Source organism: Bos javanicus, chromosome 2, assembly GCF_032452875.1.
Source record: "Bos javanicus breed banteng chromosome 2, ARS-OSU_banteng_1.0, whole genome shotgun sequence".
Classification (NCBI taxonomy): Eukaryota; Metazoa; Chordata; class Mammalia; order Artiodactyla; family Bovidae; genus Bos; species Bos javanicus.
In genome coordinates, this window is record NC_083869.1 from 32,656,751 (window position 1) to 32,677,768 (window position 21,018).

Consider the following 21,018-nt stretch of genomic DNA (forward strand, 5'->3'; position numbering starts at 1 on the left):
CTGTTTATTGTTCAGAAGATGCAAAACAGTGCTCAGGTTCATAGGTTCCCACATCCACCGTTATCTTCTCTTTTTGGATAAGATGGCAGATGATATCCAGACACACCGTCACCACCCAAGTTACTTTCTTTATCTCTCCAGCTCCCATTAACAGTAACAAAATGTAACATTAAAACATGAAATATTGAGGAAATTTACAAATTTTTTACTAAAGCAGCAAGTTATGGTAAGCTCCACTCCTTGCAGAATGGGATGGGACAAAAAAATGAGATCAAACTGATATTCAGATTTTCTTTCTTTTGACCTGTAGCCTCAGACAAAGTAAAAGCTGGAAATTGATTTTGGAGGTCAGGTTTGTAGAGACAGTGTCAGCCATGAGGAACTTGGTGGGCATGGGCTTGGCCCAAAAGGACAGTGGAAAACTTGTGAGACTTTGGAGGGATTTGATTGGATCAGAAGCAAGGTTGCTGCTGCTGCTAAGTCGCATCAGTCGTGTCCGACTCTGTGCGACCCCATAGACGGCAGCCCGCCAGGCTCCCCCGTCCCTGGGATTCTCCAGGCAAGAACACTGGAGTGGGTTGCCATTTCCTTCTCCAATGCATGAAAGTGAAAAGGGAAAGTGAAGTCGCTTAGTCGTGTCCGACTGTTAGCGACCCCATGGACTGAAGCCTACCGTGGGATTTTCCAGGCAAGAGTACTGGAGTGGGTTGCCATTGCCTTCTCCAAGAAGCAAGGTTGAGGTCACAAGGTTGAGGAGTGGTTCAGGGTAAGAAGACTACATTAAATCCTTTGACCCCTGAGGAGGCTGGATGGGAATGGAAAGGTACAGTACCTCTCTATTCACAGTGCTGAGCCCATAGCCCTTCAGCCCACACTGATCTTATCATTTCTAGTCATTTTAAAGTTTCAACTCACTGTCCATTGTGTGCTTCTCTCACCTTATTTTAATGGAATTATAGGCACATATGTGTTATTTGAAAGAATTTGGATAAAACAATTGTGATTATTTTGAAGCTAAAAATGAAAAGAAAGTGAAAATGTTCATATTTTATAAAAAAGATTTCTGTTACGTGGAGTTTTATTTTATTTTGAGATTTTTGTTGTCTTGGTTATAACCTGGCATGAATATTTGATGAGTCATCAAAATTCATTTTCTGAAAAATAGATTATGGTTTTTGTGGATATGCTTTACACTTGTATTTAAAATGATACATAGTTTAATTTTTTTTTAAAGAAATAGATCCTTTAAGAAGGTAATACAATTCAGCTCAATATATTGATCACCTACCATGAGACACACATATGCATTTCTTATTGTGTTTTGAATTTGTTTTTCCTTCTTTCATTAGAAACTTTGTAGCTTCCTAGGTGCCGTGCACTACACTTAACACTTGAAGCAGTAGAATGTAAAATTACTATTATCCTTGATTCTCACACAGGGTGGGAACCTTACAGGTCATCTCAACCAATATCCTATTCAATGCTTAAAACTTTCCTACTGCATCATTACAAGGTGAATCAGTGGAAAAACATCCTAATGACAGGGTCATACCCAAGGCAGTTGTTGTTTGTTTTTATTTATATTTCTTTTCTTTCCTCTTTTTTCCCTTTTTATCTCTACACCCTATAGAGATAGTTCTATAATAGTATGACTTTGGGAAAATGACGTGGCAAAGTAGAACTTAGAAATCTTTATGGCTTTGCTTTACAAAAGCTTAAGACTTTAGAAGAATTTCAGTTAAGGTCCTGGAGAACATAAATGGATAAATATTTTTTCCAATATTAAAAAGAAGTTTTCCAGAGCCTGGGAGAAGAGAGGGAGGCAGCTCTATGTCAGAGAGAGTTGAGTAGTCTCTCGGGAGATAATGCCAGAATCAACTTCACCCCAGGTTTCCCTGCCCTTAAATGGCAAAGCAGCAGCCAAGTGTAGCTAAACTGAAAGAGGAACATGTGAACAATCACTATCTCATTAGTTACCTGGGGGACTGATGACTACAAAAAAGTCCGATGAATACAAAATTGTGTAGCCCCCAACATCAATACAAGCCTAAGATCCCAGAATTGAATAACAACTTGTGAGGTATCTTTTTTGGACTCAGTTTCTTTCCACCAACTCAATAGAGCCTAAAAAACAGGCATTATGTTATAACAAGAGATTAAGAAGTCATATTCTTTTTGCACACCTGAGTTGTGAATTATTTCATACCCTGATCTGTTATATCAAGCTTTTTCCTATGACATGGTTTTCTTCATTGACTGTTGCCCACTTTGCCAAAGTTTAAACTTTGGCAACCAAAACTGATTATCATCATCAGGATGTGATTTAATAAGTAGAAGTACATTATAACTTTCTTTGTTCTGGTCATTATGTTTCGTTTGATGTAACCAAAATTATTTTTTCTTTCTTTGACCCCTCATGACAATGATGACCCAAACTACAGAGAACTCAAACCTCAAAATCTTTTTCATTCATATCAGTGTTAAGGAATGACTTCTCAGCTAGATTTGTACCAACATTTGGAGCTTAATATTAGTTTCTAGTAAATGCATTTGTTTTTCTGTTTCTTTTTTTTTTTCCTTTGGACTTCAAGTGCAAAGTTGTGACATTCATATTCTTCAATTCTTGGCATGTTATCATTATCAAAACCTATAATGACACTCATCTGTTTTACTTTATTAATATTCCCTTATCCCTGGATTCTCACTCCCATGTCATCCTATAGAAACCCATTTAAAGTTGTATGACATAAATTCATATGTAGGTATATATATCCTTGATATATTTACTCACCCTTGATATTTAACGTGGTTTTGACCCTTCAAACTTTACCTGCAGGCCCAGGATCTTACCTGTGGCCACCATCCCAGCTGGGGTTTTGATCTGGCCTCAGGCCTCCTGGCTTCAAGCCTGAACGCAGCCCTCTTGCCCTGCGGGTCTTTTGGCATTCCCAGGCTTACTCTGGAAAGAGTCCAAGGCTTTCCCTGGTCACTGGATACTTTACCAAGGCCATTTTCTTTCTTTCCAGATGCTGGCGTCTTTTTTAGAATTTCGTGAAACAGTTTTATTTACTTCCCTTCCTATTTCATTTCTGGGAACTAAAAATCATCGATGAACTTATTTACTCAATCAAGCAAATATTTAGTATGCAAATTCAATGGCTCCAGCATTGTTAGTTACATGTACAGAATATATCTTAACAGAACATATGGATTTTTCCAAATTAGCTCTTTATAAACTAAAAATTGAGCTTATGTTCCTTTAAAATAAATTTTGATTGTACAATTCAAATTAAAAAGTAAAAATATTTTAACAACTGCTTTTATTCTATTGCCCAGTAAAAAAAAATTAATGATATTAAGAAATGTATATACATATATATATATATCTTTAAATGTAAATTATGGGAGTAGGTCTGGTGAGGTCTTTACAACCTCCAGACATTCTTTGGGTTCACTGGAGCGTATATAACTTCATTGCTAACACTAGCAAGGGGGTACTCTTTCTGCCCCCTTCTGATGCCTATGTCAGAAGCTTTCTCTATCTCCTTTATACCTTAATAAAACTTTATTACACACACACACACACAAAAAGAAATGTATATACAACTTAACTTTTTTTGAAACACATGAATAGTTATAAAGAATGAGATAAATCCAAGGATAAACAAATTTCAATTATTGTAAAAAGAGGGTGTCGTAAGATTTCAAAGATTATTCCATTTGAAACTTTCTAAATAAAAACAAGTCAGTCTTTTTAAAACACATATCTGAGAGCAACAAAATGTATATATTAAGGCTAATATGGTCATTAATATATGAACTGTATAGATTACTATAGAGATGGTTTACCTCTTTTTTTTACTGTTTGTTTCAAAAGTTTTCTAATAAAATAACTAGGGTTCCATATATTGACAGGTAACACCTGACAAAATCAGTCTAGTTTCAATTGAATTGGCTTCTATTTCAAGCCTTGTAATATCATTGTCAGATGTACCAATAAGTCATTATTTCCAGGAATGAAACCTACAATACAGTGGCATATCCCATCCTCTTAGTTACAAAAAAAAAGACTAATACAGATGGAAAGAATAAATAAATCCATAGTAGCCTTGTGGGTGTGTGAGTCACTCGGTCATGTCTGACTCTTTGCGATCCCATGAGTTGTGTAGCCCTCCAAGCTTCTCTGACCATGGAATTCTCCAGGGAAGAATACTGGAGTGGGTAGCCATTTGCTTCTCCAGGGGATCTTCCCAACCCAGGGAGCAGAACCAGGTCTCCCACATTGCAGAGCCACCATTTGAGCCACCAGGAAAGCCCATGAAACCTTGTGGTCAACACTAAATCAGAGTGATTTGACAAACAGAAAAATACTGGAAAGAAAAAAAGCATCTCATCTGTTTTTTAGGTTTCAGAAGATTCATAACGTGACATATTTCTAAATTCTGCTAAAAACTTAGAAATAGAAATAAAGCATCATATAAATCTTAGAATTCTCTGATGGAAAAAGTATGAACAATGAATATGTTGCTGAATGAATAGCATAGCCCTTTGCAAACAAATGAGACTGTCAAATGAGAGAGAAATTATTTTATCAGAAAATCTGTTAGACTTAGACATCAAATGTGATGAGTGAATAAACATTAGTTTTCTTGTTGCTTAGTTCTTCTCTAAAGCAAGAGCATTTTCTTCATAAGAGCACACTAAATGCATTCTCCAAGTGACTCATTTTCAAACTAGATGGCAAATGTGTGGGAGAAACCCACCAAAGTCTTTGATTAAACTAGTGAGAGGGGCTATCTGACTTATCCATGAAATGATAGAGGCTGTATTTGTTCTAATAATGCATCTATGATTCCATTTCTAGTTGCTTGACGTTATTTATTTACTCAGTGGCCACCCCACGTGGCTTGAAGAATCTTAGTTCCCCAGTAAGGGATTGAATCCTCATCCTCAGCAGTGAGAGCATAAAGTCCTAACCATTGGATCTCCAGGCAATTCCCTCCAGTTGCTTGTTTTAGATAGTGATTTTGGAGCTCCTCTCTAGAAAAAAATATTAAAGTCCAGTTGAAATAACCCCCTTTTTTCCTGACCTTAATCTTGAAATCTAGAAACTTTCTAAACTATGAAACTGCTGGAGGAAAGCGGCATTGGAGAAGACAGTGGCAGAATTATGCCAAGTCCAGGGAAATGAAGAGAGCTAGGAAATGACTGTATGAGAGTGCAGGGTTTGGAAATTACACATGGATAGATATTGAAACATGGCAATTCATACGCAGTCCAGCAAGAGATCTGCTGATACACAATGTATAGGACTGCCCCCCTTTTTTTTTGCTTGTGTGTGTATATATATATTGTTGGCCAAGTGCAATCTGTTGAAAGTTTCCTAATAGGTCTTGGTGTTATTAAACTTTCTGGTCTAATACACTCCTAACATGCTTCTCTTTTCCTTTTCCCTTAAGGAAACAGTAAGCCAAATCACATTTGCTATAGTTTCTAAGAATTTGTAACAGTGTATAAATTTAAGGATATTTGAAATGTATCATATGATAAATAAGTAACTTCCCAAGTTAAATCTCATTCCTGATAATGAGTTTTTATGCATTAATAAAATGGTAACCAGTACAAGCATACGAATGCCATTTTAAAGGTAGAATAAATATCTTTTCTCTGTACCATTGAATACACAGTGCTCAAAGTAAATATTCAAACACTGGCCAATATTAGCCCCCAAAATCATTGATATAGATTATACGGAAATAAAGTTCAATTTGAATTTAATGTTAGCAGCATCTTATTCCAAATACATTGACTTATACCAGTTCAGAATACAGTGGTATAAACTATATAAAAAGTAAGTATAATATATATTTGTATATATATGTAAATATAATAATAATAAAGTATAAAGTATTCCTCATTCATGTGAGGAATATTAGCTCTGAAATTTTTACTTAAAATGAAATGTCTCATTTTGCCTGATTACAGGGGATTTCTTGTTTTGTTCCCAGTGGAGTATTACATATAGATCACATCTAAATGTGACCAGATGTTAAAATAAAATGTGAAAAAGCATAGATTATTTTAGTTTTCACTGTTCTTGTGAATTTTGGCTGCAGCAAACTATGCTAAAATAAAAAATTCTCAATAGATTGTTCTAAATATTTGGTTATATCAGACAATTTAATGAGAAGATTGAATTGACTTTATGGTGATCTAACTCATAACTAACATTGGGCTGAGAAAATTAGTCCAGTTGATTCTTTTGTGGTTGATTTGGTCATGATTAAAATCTAGGAAGAAAGAAGCTATAACAATAAAGTGAAAGTGAAAGTGAAAGTGAAGTCGTGTCGACTCTTTTCGACCCCATGGATTATAGCCCACCAGGCTTCTCCATCCATGGGATTCTCCAGGCAAGAATACTGGAGTGGGTTGCCATTTCCTTCTCCAGGGGATCTTCCCAACCCAGGGATCAAACCCAGGTCTCCTGCATTGCAGGCAGATGCTTTAACCTCTGAGCCACCTCAAATCACTCTACATGGTAAACAAGTAAACAAGCACAATTCAGGTAGGAATTCTTATTTCAACCTTTATAAATCTCTTAACTCAATTCTCTTACCTATAAATGGAGACAGTAATGACCACTTCATTTGATTGCTCTGAGAATTAACTGAAGTAATAATATAAAGCATTTAGCATAGAACCTAGTATCTATAAACATTTAACAAATATTACTTTCTGTTTATTCTCTTATGTTCTAAAGTCCATTTTTTTCTCAAAGTCTTGTATCATGTTGAATATCAACTTCTTCTTAATGATTAAATCCCTGCTGATCTTTTATTCCATGATGTTCATGTTTAATTGAATAATGACTCAAGATGTCTACACACTACAATTAGAGATTTCATGATAATCTAACATAGGCCCTCTGCTTTTTATGAATGGTTTGTGCTCTAACAGCCAATTCATTAATATGCTATTAAGAATTCAAAGCACATATTTCCAAGGAAATAATGCTTGTATCATTTATCATTTACTAGATGTATTATATAAACATACCTGAAGAGTTTAATGTCTTTTGATAACATTCTATGGGGAAGTACATTCAAAATTCTAAGTTAGGGTTTTGGGTAATATATGCTCAGGTGGTGCAGTGGTTAAGAATCTGTCTGCAGTGCAGGAGACACAAAAGACACAGGTTTGATTGCTTGGTCAGGAAGATCTTCTGGAGTAGGAAATGGCAACCCGCTCCAGTATGTTTGCCTGGAAAATTAAATGGACCAAGGAGCCCGGTGGACTACAGTTCATGGTGTTGCAAAAAGTTGGACACAAGTAACGCATGTGTGTGCGCACACACACACACACAATATATGCTCATCACAGAAAGCGAGAAGGGAATTTCTCTTAGCTGAAAGCTGCTATAGGATTCTCTGCAGGCTGGGATGGTAAGACTTTGGCCAAGGGAGGCCTTCTTGCTGCCTCCATTGTCACTGTCTTTTTCAGTTACCGCTAGTATAGCTTTCCTTTTAGTCCCATTTCTACAGACACATACACATAAACACACACACACACACACTCTCTTACTCTTTTCCTTTAAGAGCTATTGACTCTCCACTACTACCACTCCTCACCACTGTTTCTTTCCCTCCTGGTCATTGTAGCTGCTGCTGCTGCTAAGTCGCTTCAGTCGTGTCCGACTCTGTGCGACCCCATAGACGGCAGCCCACCAGGCTCCCCCGTCCCTGGGATTCCCCAGGCAAGAACACTGGAGTGGGTTGCCATTTCCTTCTCCAATGCATGAAGGTGAAAAGAGAAAGTGAAGTCGCTCAGTCGTTCCCGACTCTTAGCGACCCCATGGACTGCAGCCCACCAGGCTCCTCCGTCCATGGGATTTTCCAGGCAAGAGTACTGGAGTGGGGTGCCATTGCCTTCTCTGCACTTGATGTAAACTTATGATCCCTATATATACCCCCCAAGTTGCTAAACACAGTAGCCCTTTCGAGGGGTAGGAGAAGCAGACAGGTAGGGTTTATTGCCAGGAAATGCCTGGAACTAATGATCATCAACTATCCTAGCCTGTTCATTTATTACTACAACCTGCCCTTACCTCATCACATTTCTCATTTTTTCACTTAGGCCTTGGAGAAAATTAAAGATGTATAAAAGAATAAGGAAAAAATTATCCACCTCATAGAACAAACTAGAATCATAAGAGTTGAAATTTGATGAATAGGAGAGGGAACGAGGAACAGGACTAGCTCTCTAATGTGGATAGAAGCTCAAGATTCTGGTGGGAAAGATCTCACTAATAAATTCTTGAATAAATACATGAAGGAATAAACAACAGAGTGAGATTTCTTTTAGTTAATGTGCTTTGAAAACTATAAATCAATATAAAATTTAGAGGTGCCTCCACCTCTCCCTGATCCACCTTGGTAAACGGGAAGGGTTTGGGGATTCCCGGCATGTGTAGTTGATATTATGGCAGACAGACAGGTACTCTGATGCTTACAGTATTTATGTAGGTAGTAGAGTATGGGGAAAAGCTTTTAATTGAAAGTCATCTGAAGTCAAGGTAATGTTTTGTGACTTCCTAGTGCAGGTGACTTTGGGTAATTCCTTCACCTTTCTAGGCCTCTCTGTTCTAGCATTTTTGAGGTCATGAAACTAGAATACAAAATAAAAAATATGCAAGCACATTTTTAATTTTTAAAAATGTCCTGCAATGCAATTCATGGAAGCATTTGAAATGGGTAATTTTTTTTCCTTCTAATTGTCCCAGAAGCATGATCTGTACAATGAGGAACAGCCACACGAATCCATGACATTCAATCAGTCATCTGGGGGACTCCAGACCTAGAGGTGTGTGGCATCCTGCATTAGAGCATCTGTAAGGCTGATATTTTCCTTTCCTAAATGCATGTTTGGGTATTCTAGTGACACAGACTAAGAAGGACCCAATTAGCTTCTACTGTTTAGTTGAGAGTCTATCCTGCATAAAGGAAATAATAAGAAAATCATTTTGCGCCTGCACTTCCATTCAAACCAAGTCACTGAAGGCATTCACTTGAACAGAGTACTTCCTTTACTGAAGAATAAGGAAGATGAACACACATTCTTTTAGCATAAAAACACTGGTAAGGGTCAAGTAGCACATTGCTAGCTGAGTTGTGGCCCAGTGTGGCTTATTATGGCTATTTGCTGAGAGAGTGTATCAAGTCACTTGGCTCATTTTAAAACTTTTTTTCCATCTTTAACAAGTGCCAGACATGTGAGGCCATAATGAGTTTAATTAAAGTCAACGGCAGTCAATAATTCAAACCTTATAAAGGCAATTTTGGAGCAAATAAAACTTCTAACTCAAAACATGCAATATTCTACTTAAGTAAAAGTTTAAATAATATTTGTAGAGTAAAAATGCCATGTGTATCACAGGTTGGTATTATGCAAAGACCTGATTTCCAATGCTTGATCCACCTCTAGCTGACTGCATTATTTAGAGCAAGTAAAATTTTTAATTAAGAGAACTTTTTTAGCACCTAGCACCATGCTTGTATGAAACTGGCCTTAATAAATATTTATTAAGCATATCAGTGTTTTAAAATGTACAGTGCTAACATGAAACAAAGGCAACAAACAGCTAGAGAGGAAGAAAGGCAGATAAAGGAGGGAAAGAGACTTACTTCATTAACTCATAATCTTTGTGCTTCTCCTATGAAGCTAGGTTGTCACCCCTTCCTAGAAAGACTTAATGTGAGCTATAATGAGTTTAAATATTATGAAGAATTTATCACTTTTGCAGGATGTACTATTAAGTGTCATACATAATTAAAATAATAATTTGGAAGTGATTTATTTCCAAAACAAATGGATCCAGTCTATAACGGGATTCAAGACTCTGGCTTGCTATGTGTAGGCTGCCTCTCCAATGTGTGGCATTTAAACTCATTGAAGTCACTCTACTAACAGAATAGATGTCTTCCTACAAAAGACAGTAGCTAAAGCCTTGTATTATTTATGTATCTTGTTAAGAGAAAAATTTTATTGGATCCATTCTCATTCTGTCACCATTGACTTTAACGTTTTATTGAAATCTACCCTCCTGTTTGAGAGAAGTTTCGGGAATTGAATGACAAATGCGGAATGCAAATCAGAATGGCTACACTGCTCACACCATCTTCACTTGGACTGCAGTGTTTTCTGCTCTTACCAGGTTTCAAAAACCAATATTCAAAATCACCTTCTTTTATAGGAAACCAAAACATGCTGTTGAAACATGTAAGATGAGAAGATGGAACAGGCAATCAGTTTTTGAATTGAGAAACCTGTGTAGTGAAATTATGATGAACCTAGCCTTTCTCTACCATAAAAAAGCTAGTCCCCTTGGATAGGGAATTAAACGCTCATTTCACTAAAGTGAAGAGCTCAGTCTCATCTACTTGAAAGATAACGTGATTAAAAGTCTGAATTTTGAAATATTTAAAATTTAGTTCCATGTTACAGAACTCCAGATACCTCTTTGAGTACATATTGATGGTTTTAGGTAAATTTATTATGTGTTGTTTATATACATGAATATTTTGAACACATACTTCATATTCCATCATAAAAATATTTTACATAATTTTTGAATAATAAATGATGAACTATGATCCTCTTCACGCATAGTAAATGTTAAATGCTGCATTGTTTGCAGACATTAAGCCGTAAGTGTTATTTGAGATGTTGCAAAATCCTGACCCCTTTAAAAGCCAAACAGCACGACGGCAGGCCTTCCCTAGCAACTGTATTCATAATGGCAATCTCCGACAGCCAGTCAAACTAAATAAACCATCAAGAATTCCAAGCTAGAAATGAGTTGTTGAGGGCTCCCGTTATCATGTCGGGACTGAGGTCATGGAGGGAACCGGAATGTTATTTTCACTAGTGCTGGCCTGCCAGTTAGTGCTGGAATTAGATTTTAGTGAAGGTGAACTTCACCATTGCTGATACTGGCAGAAATGCACTCAAAATCCTTGTAAGGGCATCAGAAAGGTTTGTGGATTACAGAGAGGTGACTCTACCCCTTCTCCTGTTTCTCTGTTTCTTGTCTTGAGTGTCTCCTGTTGATCTAGAAAACCATTGCCTTATACCAGGATTTATGATCCACAATTTGTCTGCCAGTGCTGGAAATCAAACCAAAATTTCCTGGGCACAGCGAGTCAGCACACTTGAGAGGCATAAGCTTTGACGCACACTGGTTAAGTTGGACAATCCTTAACAAGATATTATTTAAAGCAAGATGTTCAAAAGATGATTGTTTTTTGCTTTTAGAGTGTAGGTGCTTTATTTTATTTTAAAAGCGTTATAAAGCATTACTGTTTAATCTCATTTTGGATCAATAAAGCATCTTAGCTGGTGAAAAAGGCATCCAGGGAAGATTCTGACAGTCTTCCTAAGTACAATATCCTTGACTCAGATGTTTCTGGAGGTGACATAGGACCCGGGGATAGACAGGTAGAGTAAGTAAATTTCCACCCTGTACACAGAAGTTGAAAAATAGCTATGCAGTCAGACTCTTACTGTATTTTCTTTTCTTTCTGGTGATAAAAACTAATTCAGTTATTCTGATTTTATATCACTTGGTTGAACAATGAAAACTCAAAGGAAAGGATAAAAATCTACATTTATAAAATGTCGTGTGTTGCAACAGCAGTGTATGCTACAGGTTGTTGTTAAATGATGTAACTGAGCTAATGAGTTTTAGTTATGAACAGAACATGCAACTACAGGATGATACAGCTCATATCACCCCAATTTTTCTTCTACCAGAGATGGGATTTAAAGTCACGACCAAGTCCACGTGAGTTTTGCATTTCACTTCTACAAGATCGTCTGTGAAGCAATGAGGCAGATGCAAATAGCCTGTAGTTTCCCTTCATTCTAGACCAACCCTCAAGATACTATTATTTTTACAGAAATAAACTCTCACAAAAGGTCCTATGAATTCAGATTAATGGTGGTTTCTTTCTTGTAGCTGTATTAGCTTTAGTAGTGCTTTCGTACAAATGGCCTCAGTGGATCATCAGAAATGCATTATTTATCACAGTTCAAGATATTGCAGATACAGTGGGCAAGATGGAGAATCCTTATTGACAAATTGATGTAACAGAGAGAATTAGTACAATTAAACTGTATCTGACATGAAATAGAGGTTTTTGAAAGAATGGCTGAAACTTTGATAAACAAGTCTTGGTGAGCAGAGGTGGACCTCTCTAGGCAGCTGAAATGTCAGGCCAGAGGCAGGAGCTTTTGTTATACCTGCTGGGTTGGCAATAATAAGCCAACATAGACTTGAAGGCTTGACAAATTATAATATTTTATATTCTTATTTTAAGACAATATTTCAGAATTATTTATTACTTTCTATTGAACTTTGTGGAAATAACCTTTGTCCTAGATTTTGAGCATGAACGGGCATTTTCATATCAGTCTATCATCAACATTTGAAATACACCCCAAACAAAATACTCTCAAGATTAGAAATAGAACAGCCTATTACATCATTTCCTCAAAAAATTATAGCCTGAGATGCAAAGGGTCTTTTCTAACTGATTTCTGAAGGTTATAGTTAAAAAAGAAGAAGAAGAAGAAAAAGAAAAAAAGGAAACTAGAAAAATAAGTGGTCTCTCTGATAAATGCTATTTTCTCTCTCTCAGTCCACAATAGTCAGCAGAGTACAAGGAGGTTCTGCTGCTCATGCTAAAGACCTGGGCAATGGTTTAGTAGAGTTGACTTTTTATTCTGTGCATAATGTTGAAGGCTAATGAATACGTTTGCTGTCTGAATCCTGCCACTGGTCCCTTTTCACGTCCAGGTGATGGTCAGTTGAGTATGCACACAAAGAACTCAGCCACGGAGGCAGAAGCAGGACAGCCGTGGTGTCTAAGGTAAGGAGCTGCCTAGTAAAGCTGGACCAGGGAAGAAGGCAGAACTTCCCTCCTGCCAAGGACAGAAGTCCTATCCTTCTGAAGAACCAACAGAGGAGGAGGAAAGGAAGACACCCTCTCTGTTACAGGCTAGTGGTCCAAGGGAGAGAATGAAAAGAATGGCCTGTTTCCACATCTGGGGGTAAGAGTAAGCTCACACACTATAACCAGGACACGGCCAAACCAGAGAAGTTACTCTTGCCTCCGGGTGAAGCAAGTAACTGGATGGAGAAAAGGGCCAAATCTTTTTCCCTAACATTGACTGGAGGGACAAAGTGGGATGTCTGTGATGGCTGTTCCCTCCCTGTACGAAACTCTAAACAAGTTTACCTTTTAACATGTAAAGACTTAAATAAATTCTTTGCACGTTCAAGAATTAATCCTGGCTTTCCCACTTAGAGAATGTAATATAGCATTAAGAGGTAATGCCTGTTCGTGTTTTCCAGAGTACTCTGCATGGAACACTGGTTCTTCATGATGTAATTATAAAGGAGGAGGAAAGTTCAGTAATAAACTAAGTGTGGTTAGCTTTGAATTAAAATATTGAATTACTCATTTTCTTTACTAAAAGCCCCCTCAGAGCTTTTAATCTGTGAATGTGTATAGTGATCACTTAAAGAGGGGGAGCATATGTGTTATTTCCCATAATTATTTGATAACCAGATACTACTTTTTTTTTTTTCCAGGAATATCTCATAGGACCAGTGCCCCTTGAAAACATTCTTTGGTAAGGGTTAGGCCAGTAGATAATCTCTCACTTCTCATTTCCAGAATACCAAGGCCCCTGGGAGAAAACAGATCAAAAAGAATGATAGCAGACCTGGGCCATGAGAAACCAAGATCATGTGGGGTCTAGAACTGGATGGCTTGATGCTGGTCACCAAGGCTGTGAATTGGAAGCCCTAGATCTGAATTCAGTTCCAGGCTGGATAATTTTTAAAACACATATCATATAGAAAATGCACATGACAATGTTTTTAGGGGGGCACATTCTGTCCAAATTAGTTTCCAAATAAGATCTCATACCTGTCACACTTAATTCATTCATATTGCCTGCTAGATCCCTGAAGGCATTTGAGTTTGTAATGCCTACCCTAGAAAGTCTGCAGAGGAAAACTTAACTGCCCAGTCAGTTTCTGAATCATGCTAGGCTCTGAAATGCACAGGATCAGCTACAACTGCGGGCTCCCCATAGGGACCAGTCTTGATGGGTGAATTTAACTCAGATAACCATTATATATATTACTGTGGGCAAGAATCCCTTAGAAGAAATGGAGTAGCCATCATAGTCAACAAGAGTCTGAAATGCAGTACTTGGATGCAATCTCAAAAACAACAGAATGATCTCTGTTCATTTCCAAGGCAAACCATTCAATATCACAGTAATGCAAGTCTATGCCCTAACCAGTAATGCTGAAGAGGCTGAAGTTGGATGGTTCTATGAAGACCTACAAGACCTTCTTGAACTAACATCCAAAAATATGTCCTTTCCATTATAGGAGACTGGAATGCAAAAGTAGGAAGTCAAGGGATACCTAGAGTAACAGGTAAATTTGGCCTTGGAGTACAAAATGAAGTAGGGCAAAGGCTAACAGAGTTTTGCAAAGAGAACGCATTTGTCATATCAAATACCCTCTTCCAACAACTCAAGAGAAGACTCTGCACATGGACATCACCAGATAGTCAATACTGAAATCAGATTGATTATATTCTTTGCAGCTGAAGATGGAGAAACTCTATACAGTCAGCAAAAACAAGACTGGAAGCTGACTGTGGCTCAGATCATGAACTCCTTATTGCCAAATTCAGACTTAAATTGAAGAAAATAGGGAAAAACACTGGACCATTCAGGTATGATCTAAATCAAATCCCTTATGATTATACAGTGGAATTGACACATAGATTCAAGGGATTAGATCTGATAGAGTGCCTGAAGAGCTTTGGATGGAGGTTCATGACATTGTACAGGAGGCAGGGATCAAGACCATCCTCAAGAAAAAGAAATGCAAAAAGGCAAAATGGTTGTCTGAGGAGGCCTTACAAATAGCTGTGAAAAAAAAAGAGAAGCGAAAGGCAAAGGAAAAAAGAAAGATATATCCATTTGAATGCAGAGTTCCAAAGAATAGCAAGGAGAGGTAAAAAAAGCCTTCCTTAGTGATCAATGCAAAGAAAGAGAGGAAAGCAATAGAATGGGAAAGCCAAGAGATATCTTCAAGAAACTTAAAGATACCAAGGGAATATTTCATGTAAAGATAGGCACAATAAAAGACAGAAATGGTATGGACCTAACAGAAGCAGAAAATATTAAGGAGAGGTGGCAACAATACACAGAAGAACTATACAAAAAGATCTTCATGACCCAGATCTTCATCACACAATGATATGATCACTCACCTAGAGCAAGACATTCTGGAATGCAAAGTCAAGTGGGCCTTGTAAAGCATCACTGTGAACAAAACTAGTGGAGGTGATGGAATTTCAGTTGAGCTATTTCAAATCCTAAAAGATGATGCTGTGAAAGTGCTGCACTCAATATGCCAGCAGTGGCCACAGGACTGGAAAAGGTCAATTTTCATTCCAATCCCAAAGAAAGGCAATGCCAAAGAATGCTCAAACTACGGCAAAATTGTACTCATCTTACATGCTTGCAAAGTAATGCTTGAAATTCACCAAGCCTGGCTTCAACATTACATGAACTGTGAACTTCCAGAGGTTCAACCTGGATTTAGAAAAGGCAGAGGAACCAGAGATCAAATTGCCAACATCTCTTGGATCATCAAAAAAACAAGAGAGTTCCAGAAAAACATCTATTTCTGCTTTATTGACAATGCCAAAGCCGTTGACTGTGTGGATCACAACAAACTGGAAAATTCTGAAAGAGATGGGAATACCAGATCACCTTACTTGCCTCCTGAGAAAGCTGTATGCAGGTCAAGAAGCAACTGTTAGAACTAGACATGGAAAAACAGACTGATTCCAAATCGGGAAAGGAGTACGTCAAGGCTATATATTGTAACCCTGCTTATTTCACTTATATGCAGAGTACATCATGTGAAATGCCAGGCTGGATGAAGCTCAAGCTGGAATCAAGATTGCTGGGAGAAATATCCATAACCTCAAATATGCAGATGACACTACCCTTATGGCAGAAAGCAATGAGGAAGTAAAGATCCTTGTGATGAAAGTGAAAGAGGAGAGTGAAAAATTTGGCTTAAAACTCAACACTCACAAAACTAAGATCATGGCATCTGGTCCCATCACTTCATGGCAAATAGATGGGGAAACAATGGAAACAGTGACAGACTTTATTTTTTGAGCTCCAAAATCACTGCAGATGGTGACTGCAGCCATGAAATTAAAAGACGTTTGCTCCTTGGAAGAAAAGCAATAACCAATCTAGACAGTATTAAAAAGTAGAGACATTACTTTGCCAACAAAGGTCCATCTAACCAAAGCTATGGTTTTTCCAGTAATCATGTATGAATGTGAGAGGTGAACTATAAACAAATCTGAGCGTCATAGAATTGATGCTTTTGAACTGTGGTGTTGGAGAAGACTCTTGAGAGTCCCTTCGACCGCAAGGAGATCAACTAGTTACTCCAAAAGTAAATCAGTACTGAATATTCATTGGAAAGACTGATGCTGAAGCTGAAACTCCAATATTTTGGCCACTGATGTGAAGAACTGACTCATTTGAAAAGACCCTTATGCTGCATGCAGGAACAGAAAGGGACGACAGAGGATGAGACGGTTGGATGGAATCACTGACTTGATGGACATGAGCTTGAGCAAGTTCTGAAAGTTGGTGATGGACAGGGAAGCCTGGTATGCTGCAGTCCATGGGGCTGCAAAGAATCAGACATGACTGAGTGACTGAACTGAACTGATGGGAAAAGTGCTAGACCCTATTTCTCTAGATTCATACAACTCTGGAACACTGTAAATCCAGTTTTGTTTCTCAGTGCTAATAAGGGGCCAAGTTCTAGACATTATGACTGTACCAGCCTAGCATTTTTTATCATCTTCCTCAGCACTGAAATTCTAAACATGTATCTGCCACTCACTTGCATGTCAGCGAAACCTGCCAAAAACGCTCATGGGCTCTATCACTGTCAATTAAGTTTTGTAAATAGTTTGGTTTTATCATTTAACATTTTTAACAATTTTGGAGCAAACTCTAAATAAGTTGCAGATGTGTCTGTTTTATTAAATATAACATATTGATCACAATCTAAATGTTTCTCCATATCTTGGGGTCATTACACTGAACATCAATTATTATATTGTAAGGAATAAGGTTCATAGAACCTGACAAAGCATATGGGATTGTCTCTACACTGCATGATTTCAGAAGTAACAAATTTTCAATTCTCCTATTCCCTTTCTCCCGGAGAAGGCAATGGCACCCCACTCCAGTACTCTTGCCTGGAAAATCCTATGGATGGAGGAGCCTGGAAGGCTGCAGTCCATGGGGTCGCTGAGGGTCGGACACGACTGAGCGACTTCACTTTCACCTTTCACTTTCATGCATTGGAGAAGGAAATGGCAACCCACTCCAGTGTTCTTGCCTGGAGAATCCCAGGGACGGGGGAGCCTGGTGGGCTGCCGTCTATGGGGTCGCACAGAGTCGGACACGACTGAAGCAACTTAGCAGCAGCAGCAGCAGCAGCATTCCCTTTCTCCTTCATGTCTCTTCTTTTATTATCAGGTTTTTGGTTGTTATTCTCACTGCTTTCAATATGCCTGACTAATCTGTAGAAGATAGGAAAATCAAATGGATATGATTGCTACAATTTTATGTTGATAGGAGTTCAGTTCAGTTGCTCAGTCATGTCCGACTCTTTGCGGCCCTATGAATTGCAGCACGCCAGGCCTCGCTATCCATCACCAACTCCTGGAGTTCACTCAAACTCACGTCCATTGAGTCGGTGATGCCATCCAGCCATCTCATCCTCTGTCATCCCCTTCTCCTCCTGCCCCTAATCCCTCCCAGCATCAGAGTCTTTTCCAATGAGTCAACTCTTCGCATGAGGTGGCCAAAGTACTGGACTTTCATCTTTAGCATCATTCCTTCCAAAGAACACCCAGGACTGATCTCCTTCAGAATGGACTGGTTGGATCTCCTTGCAGTCCAAGGGACTCTCAAGAGTCTTCTCCAACACCACAGTTCAAAAGCATCAATTCTTCAGCGCTCAGCTTTCTTCACAGTCCAACTCTCACATCTATACATGACCACTGGAAAAACCATAGCCTTGACTAGACGGACCTTTGTTGGCAAAGTAATGTCTCTGCTTTTGAAAATGCTATCTAGATTGGTCATAACTTTCCTTCCAAGGAGTGATAGGAGTTAATAGGCTATTAAAGTACTTTTCCACAAGGAAACCACATGTATATATAGTACAGACTTGGAAACCTTACTTTGCAGTTTGGTGGAGGAGTGGGGGTATGGGGGAGGATGGGGTGTAGTGGGGGGTGGCACAGAAGTATTTTTGTTCTCTTCTTGGTTGTTGATTGTGTTTTAAGGTAAAAAATATATTTCTCTATTTGCTTCTGAACATGTACAATATCCAAAATCCTTCAATTCAATTGTGATGTCTTTGAAGATAGATTATATGGTGCTTATCTAGTAATCTACATTGTAGCACACATGAAGTGCTCAGTAAATATCTGTTGGCCAATCTAATTCTTTAATTCTTTCCTTCTTCCCTGTACTTGACAACACCATCAGATTTATTCTGACGTTCACTAGAATTGCTTATTTTACTTAGCATAAGCAGTGTAATATGTATTATGGGATAAATTGGGTACCCCTAAAAGATATGTTGAAGTCTTAACCTCAGGACATGAGAATGTAATCTCATTTGGAAATAGAGTTGTTACAAATATAATTCATTGAGTTAAACTGAGGTCATACTGGAGTATGCTGGGCCCTTAGTCCAATATGACTATTGTCCTAATAAAGAGAAGAAGAGACACATGGAAGAGAGGAGACAATTGGGAAGAAGATGGCCTTGTTATGACAGAGGCAGAGATGGAGTGAACAAATCTGCAAGACAAGATACATGAAGAAATACCAGCAAACACCAGAAGGTATAAAAGACTTAAGTATAGGAGGAATATCACAATTATATAAAAGAAATTAATACTTAAAAAATGATGGGTTCCTTAAAAGGAATATCCATCTGGGGGAAGCTAAATTTGGAATCCTAATAAATCAGAGCTCTTTTAAAGGAGAATTATTACTTTTCCCATTTTCCCATTAGGAAAATGCCAATTTTTTTTCCTTGGAATTTTTCTTTTGCTTCATTTTAGGATATTTTTAAGTCTGTGGGTCTAAGGAGCAATGCTGAGCAGTTGCCTAAAAAAAATCAAGTTAAAAGTTCTATACAAAAGGGACAGACTTCAGACAAGCTATACAAATAAATATATTGTAGTTTGAACTGCAAGAAACTCAATAGTGTTTTTGTTGCTGTTGTCATTGCTCAGGAAAACATTTTATTCCTAGAACTTGGTCAATACAAGATAAAAAAAAAGATACAGATTTGTCTGGGTTTCTCTGCATGTGAGTTAGAGAAAATAGACAGGTCTGACAAACATCTGGGAAATGGTGGTATAGCTAGCTCGGGGGTTTTTATCCACTTCACATATTGCCTGGAATTAACAACAGTGTCCTCTGTCTTCTAATGTGATTGGCTGCAATGGTTCCAGTAATTTAAAATACAAATAGTGCTGATAAGGCATGGTAAGGATTGGCCTGTTTTAGTTCTGAAAACACTGAACCTTACAAATGATATAGTGGTAAAATGAAAGAAATATTGCCAGAAAATATTGATAGTGGATTGAATCTAAATTCAGAGAGAGGAATTGCCTGGCGGAAATATGAGGTCCTGTACCCTTTTACACTGCAGTTTTTAATGACTGATTTTCTTTATGAAGAAAAATGCATTTTACTTTCAATGCAAAGCATCCCTTTTCACTACTTATCAGTTAATGTTTTGATTCGCAGATGTTGAAGCTCTGTAGTTCAGAGCACAGGCTTTGGAGTCAGATGGACTTGAGTGAAATCTCAGCCTGTCTACTTGCCCTGGATCTGTTACTCTCTCAGTCTTACTCTCCACATCTGTAAACTGGGCAAATATGAATGCTTCTCTCCTGCTGTGGCCATGAGCAGTAAATGAGATAATGCGTGTCAGAGACCAGCAGAGTACCTAGCACTTGAATGTCCTTATTGAATGGTGTTTGCATTTATTTTTTACTTTACCTTTGCTCAGCCTGTATATGCTTGTCTAGACCTTGGGAATCCTGTGAGTCTAAAACAATATCTCAACACATGGCTGAAAAAAAAATCACCATGTTAGCAATTATATACCAATTATTAAGGATTCTACACTTTAACAGTAATAGGGCCATGTAGAATTGATAGGTCTAAAATAAGTCTTCTATTTTTATGTTTAGCCTGTAGAATATATAATGTTGTCAACAATGCAAGTCAGGATGATGGTGATTTTGTGGGCCATAGTAAAATGAATTAAATTTGTCCACATCAAGGAAAACTCTAAGACATCCAGAACAAGATAAGAACTTTGGATGGATTAAAACTAATCCTGTAAAGCTGAGGGAGGGACAAGATTCACCAGGAGGACTTGCAAGGAAGGAGCTAGAAGAAAAAGAAACTTGGTAATTATCCTCTTATTCTCCTACATCCTTTCCACTCTTTATCTTTTCCACCATTCCATACCTCATCCAAAACTGGCTCTTGAGTAGAATGAGGACCAAATGTTTGATTAGAAATTGGAGAGCGATTTCAATTATTGAGCTTCCCTGGTGGCTCAGATGGTAAAGCGTCTGCCTGCAATGCAGGACACCCAGGTTTAATTCCTGGGTCAGAAAGATCCCCTGGAGAAGGAAATGGCAACTCATTCCAGTACCCTTGCCTGGAAAATCCCATGGATGGAGGAGCCTGGTAGGCTACAGTCCATGGGCTCGCAAAGAGTCGGACACGACTGAGCGACTTCACTTTCTTTCTTTCTTCAGTCATCAGGGCATCTCCATG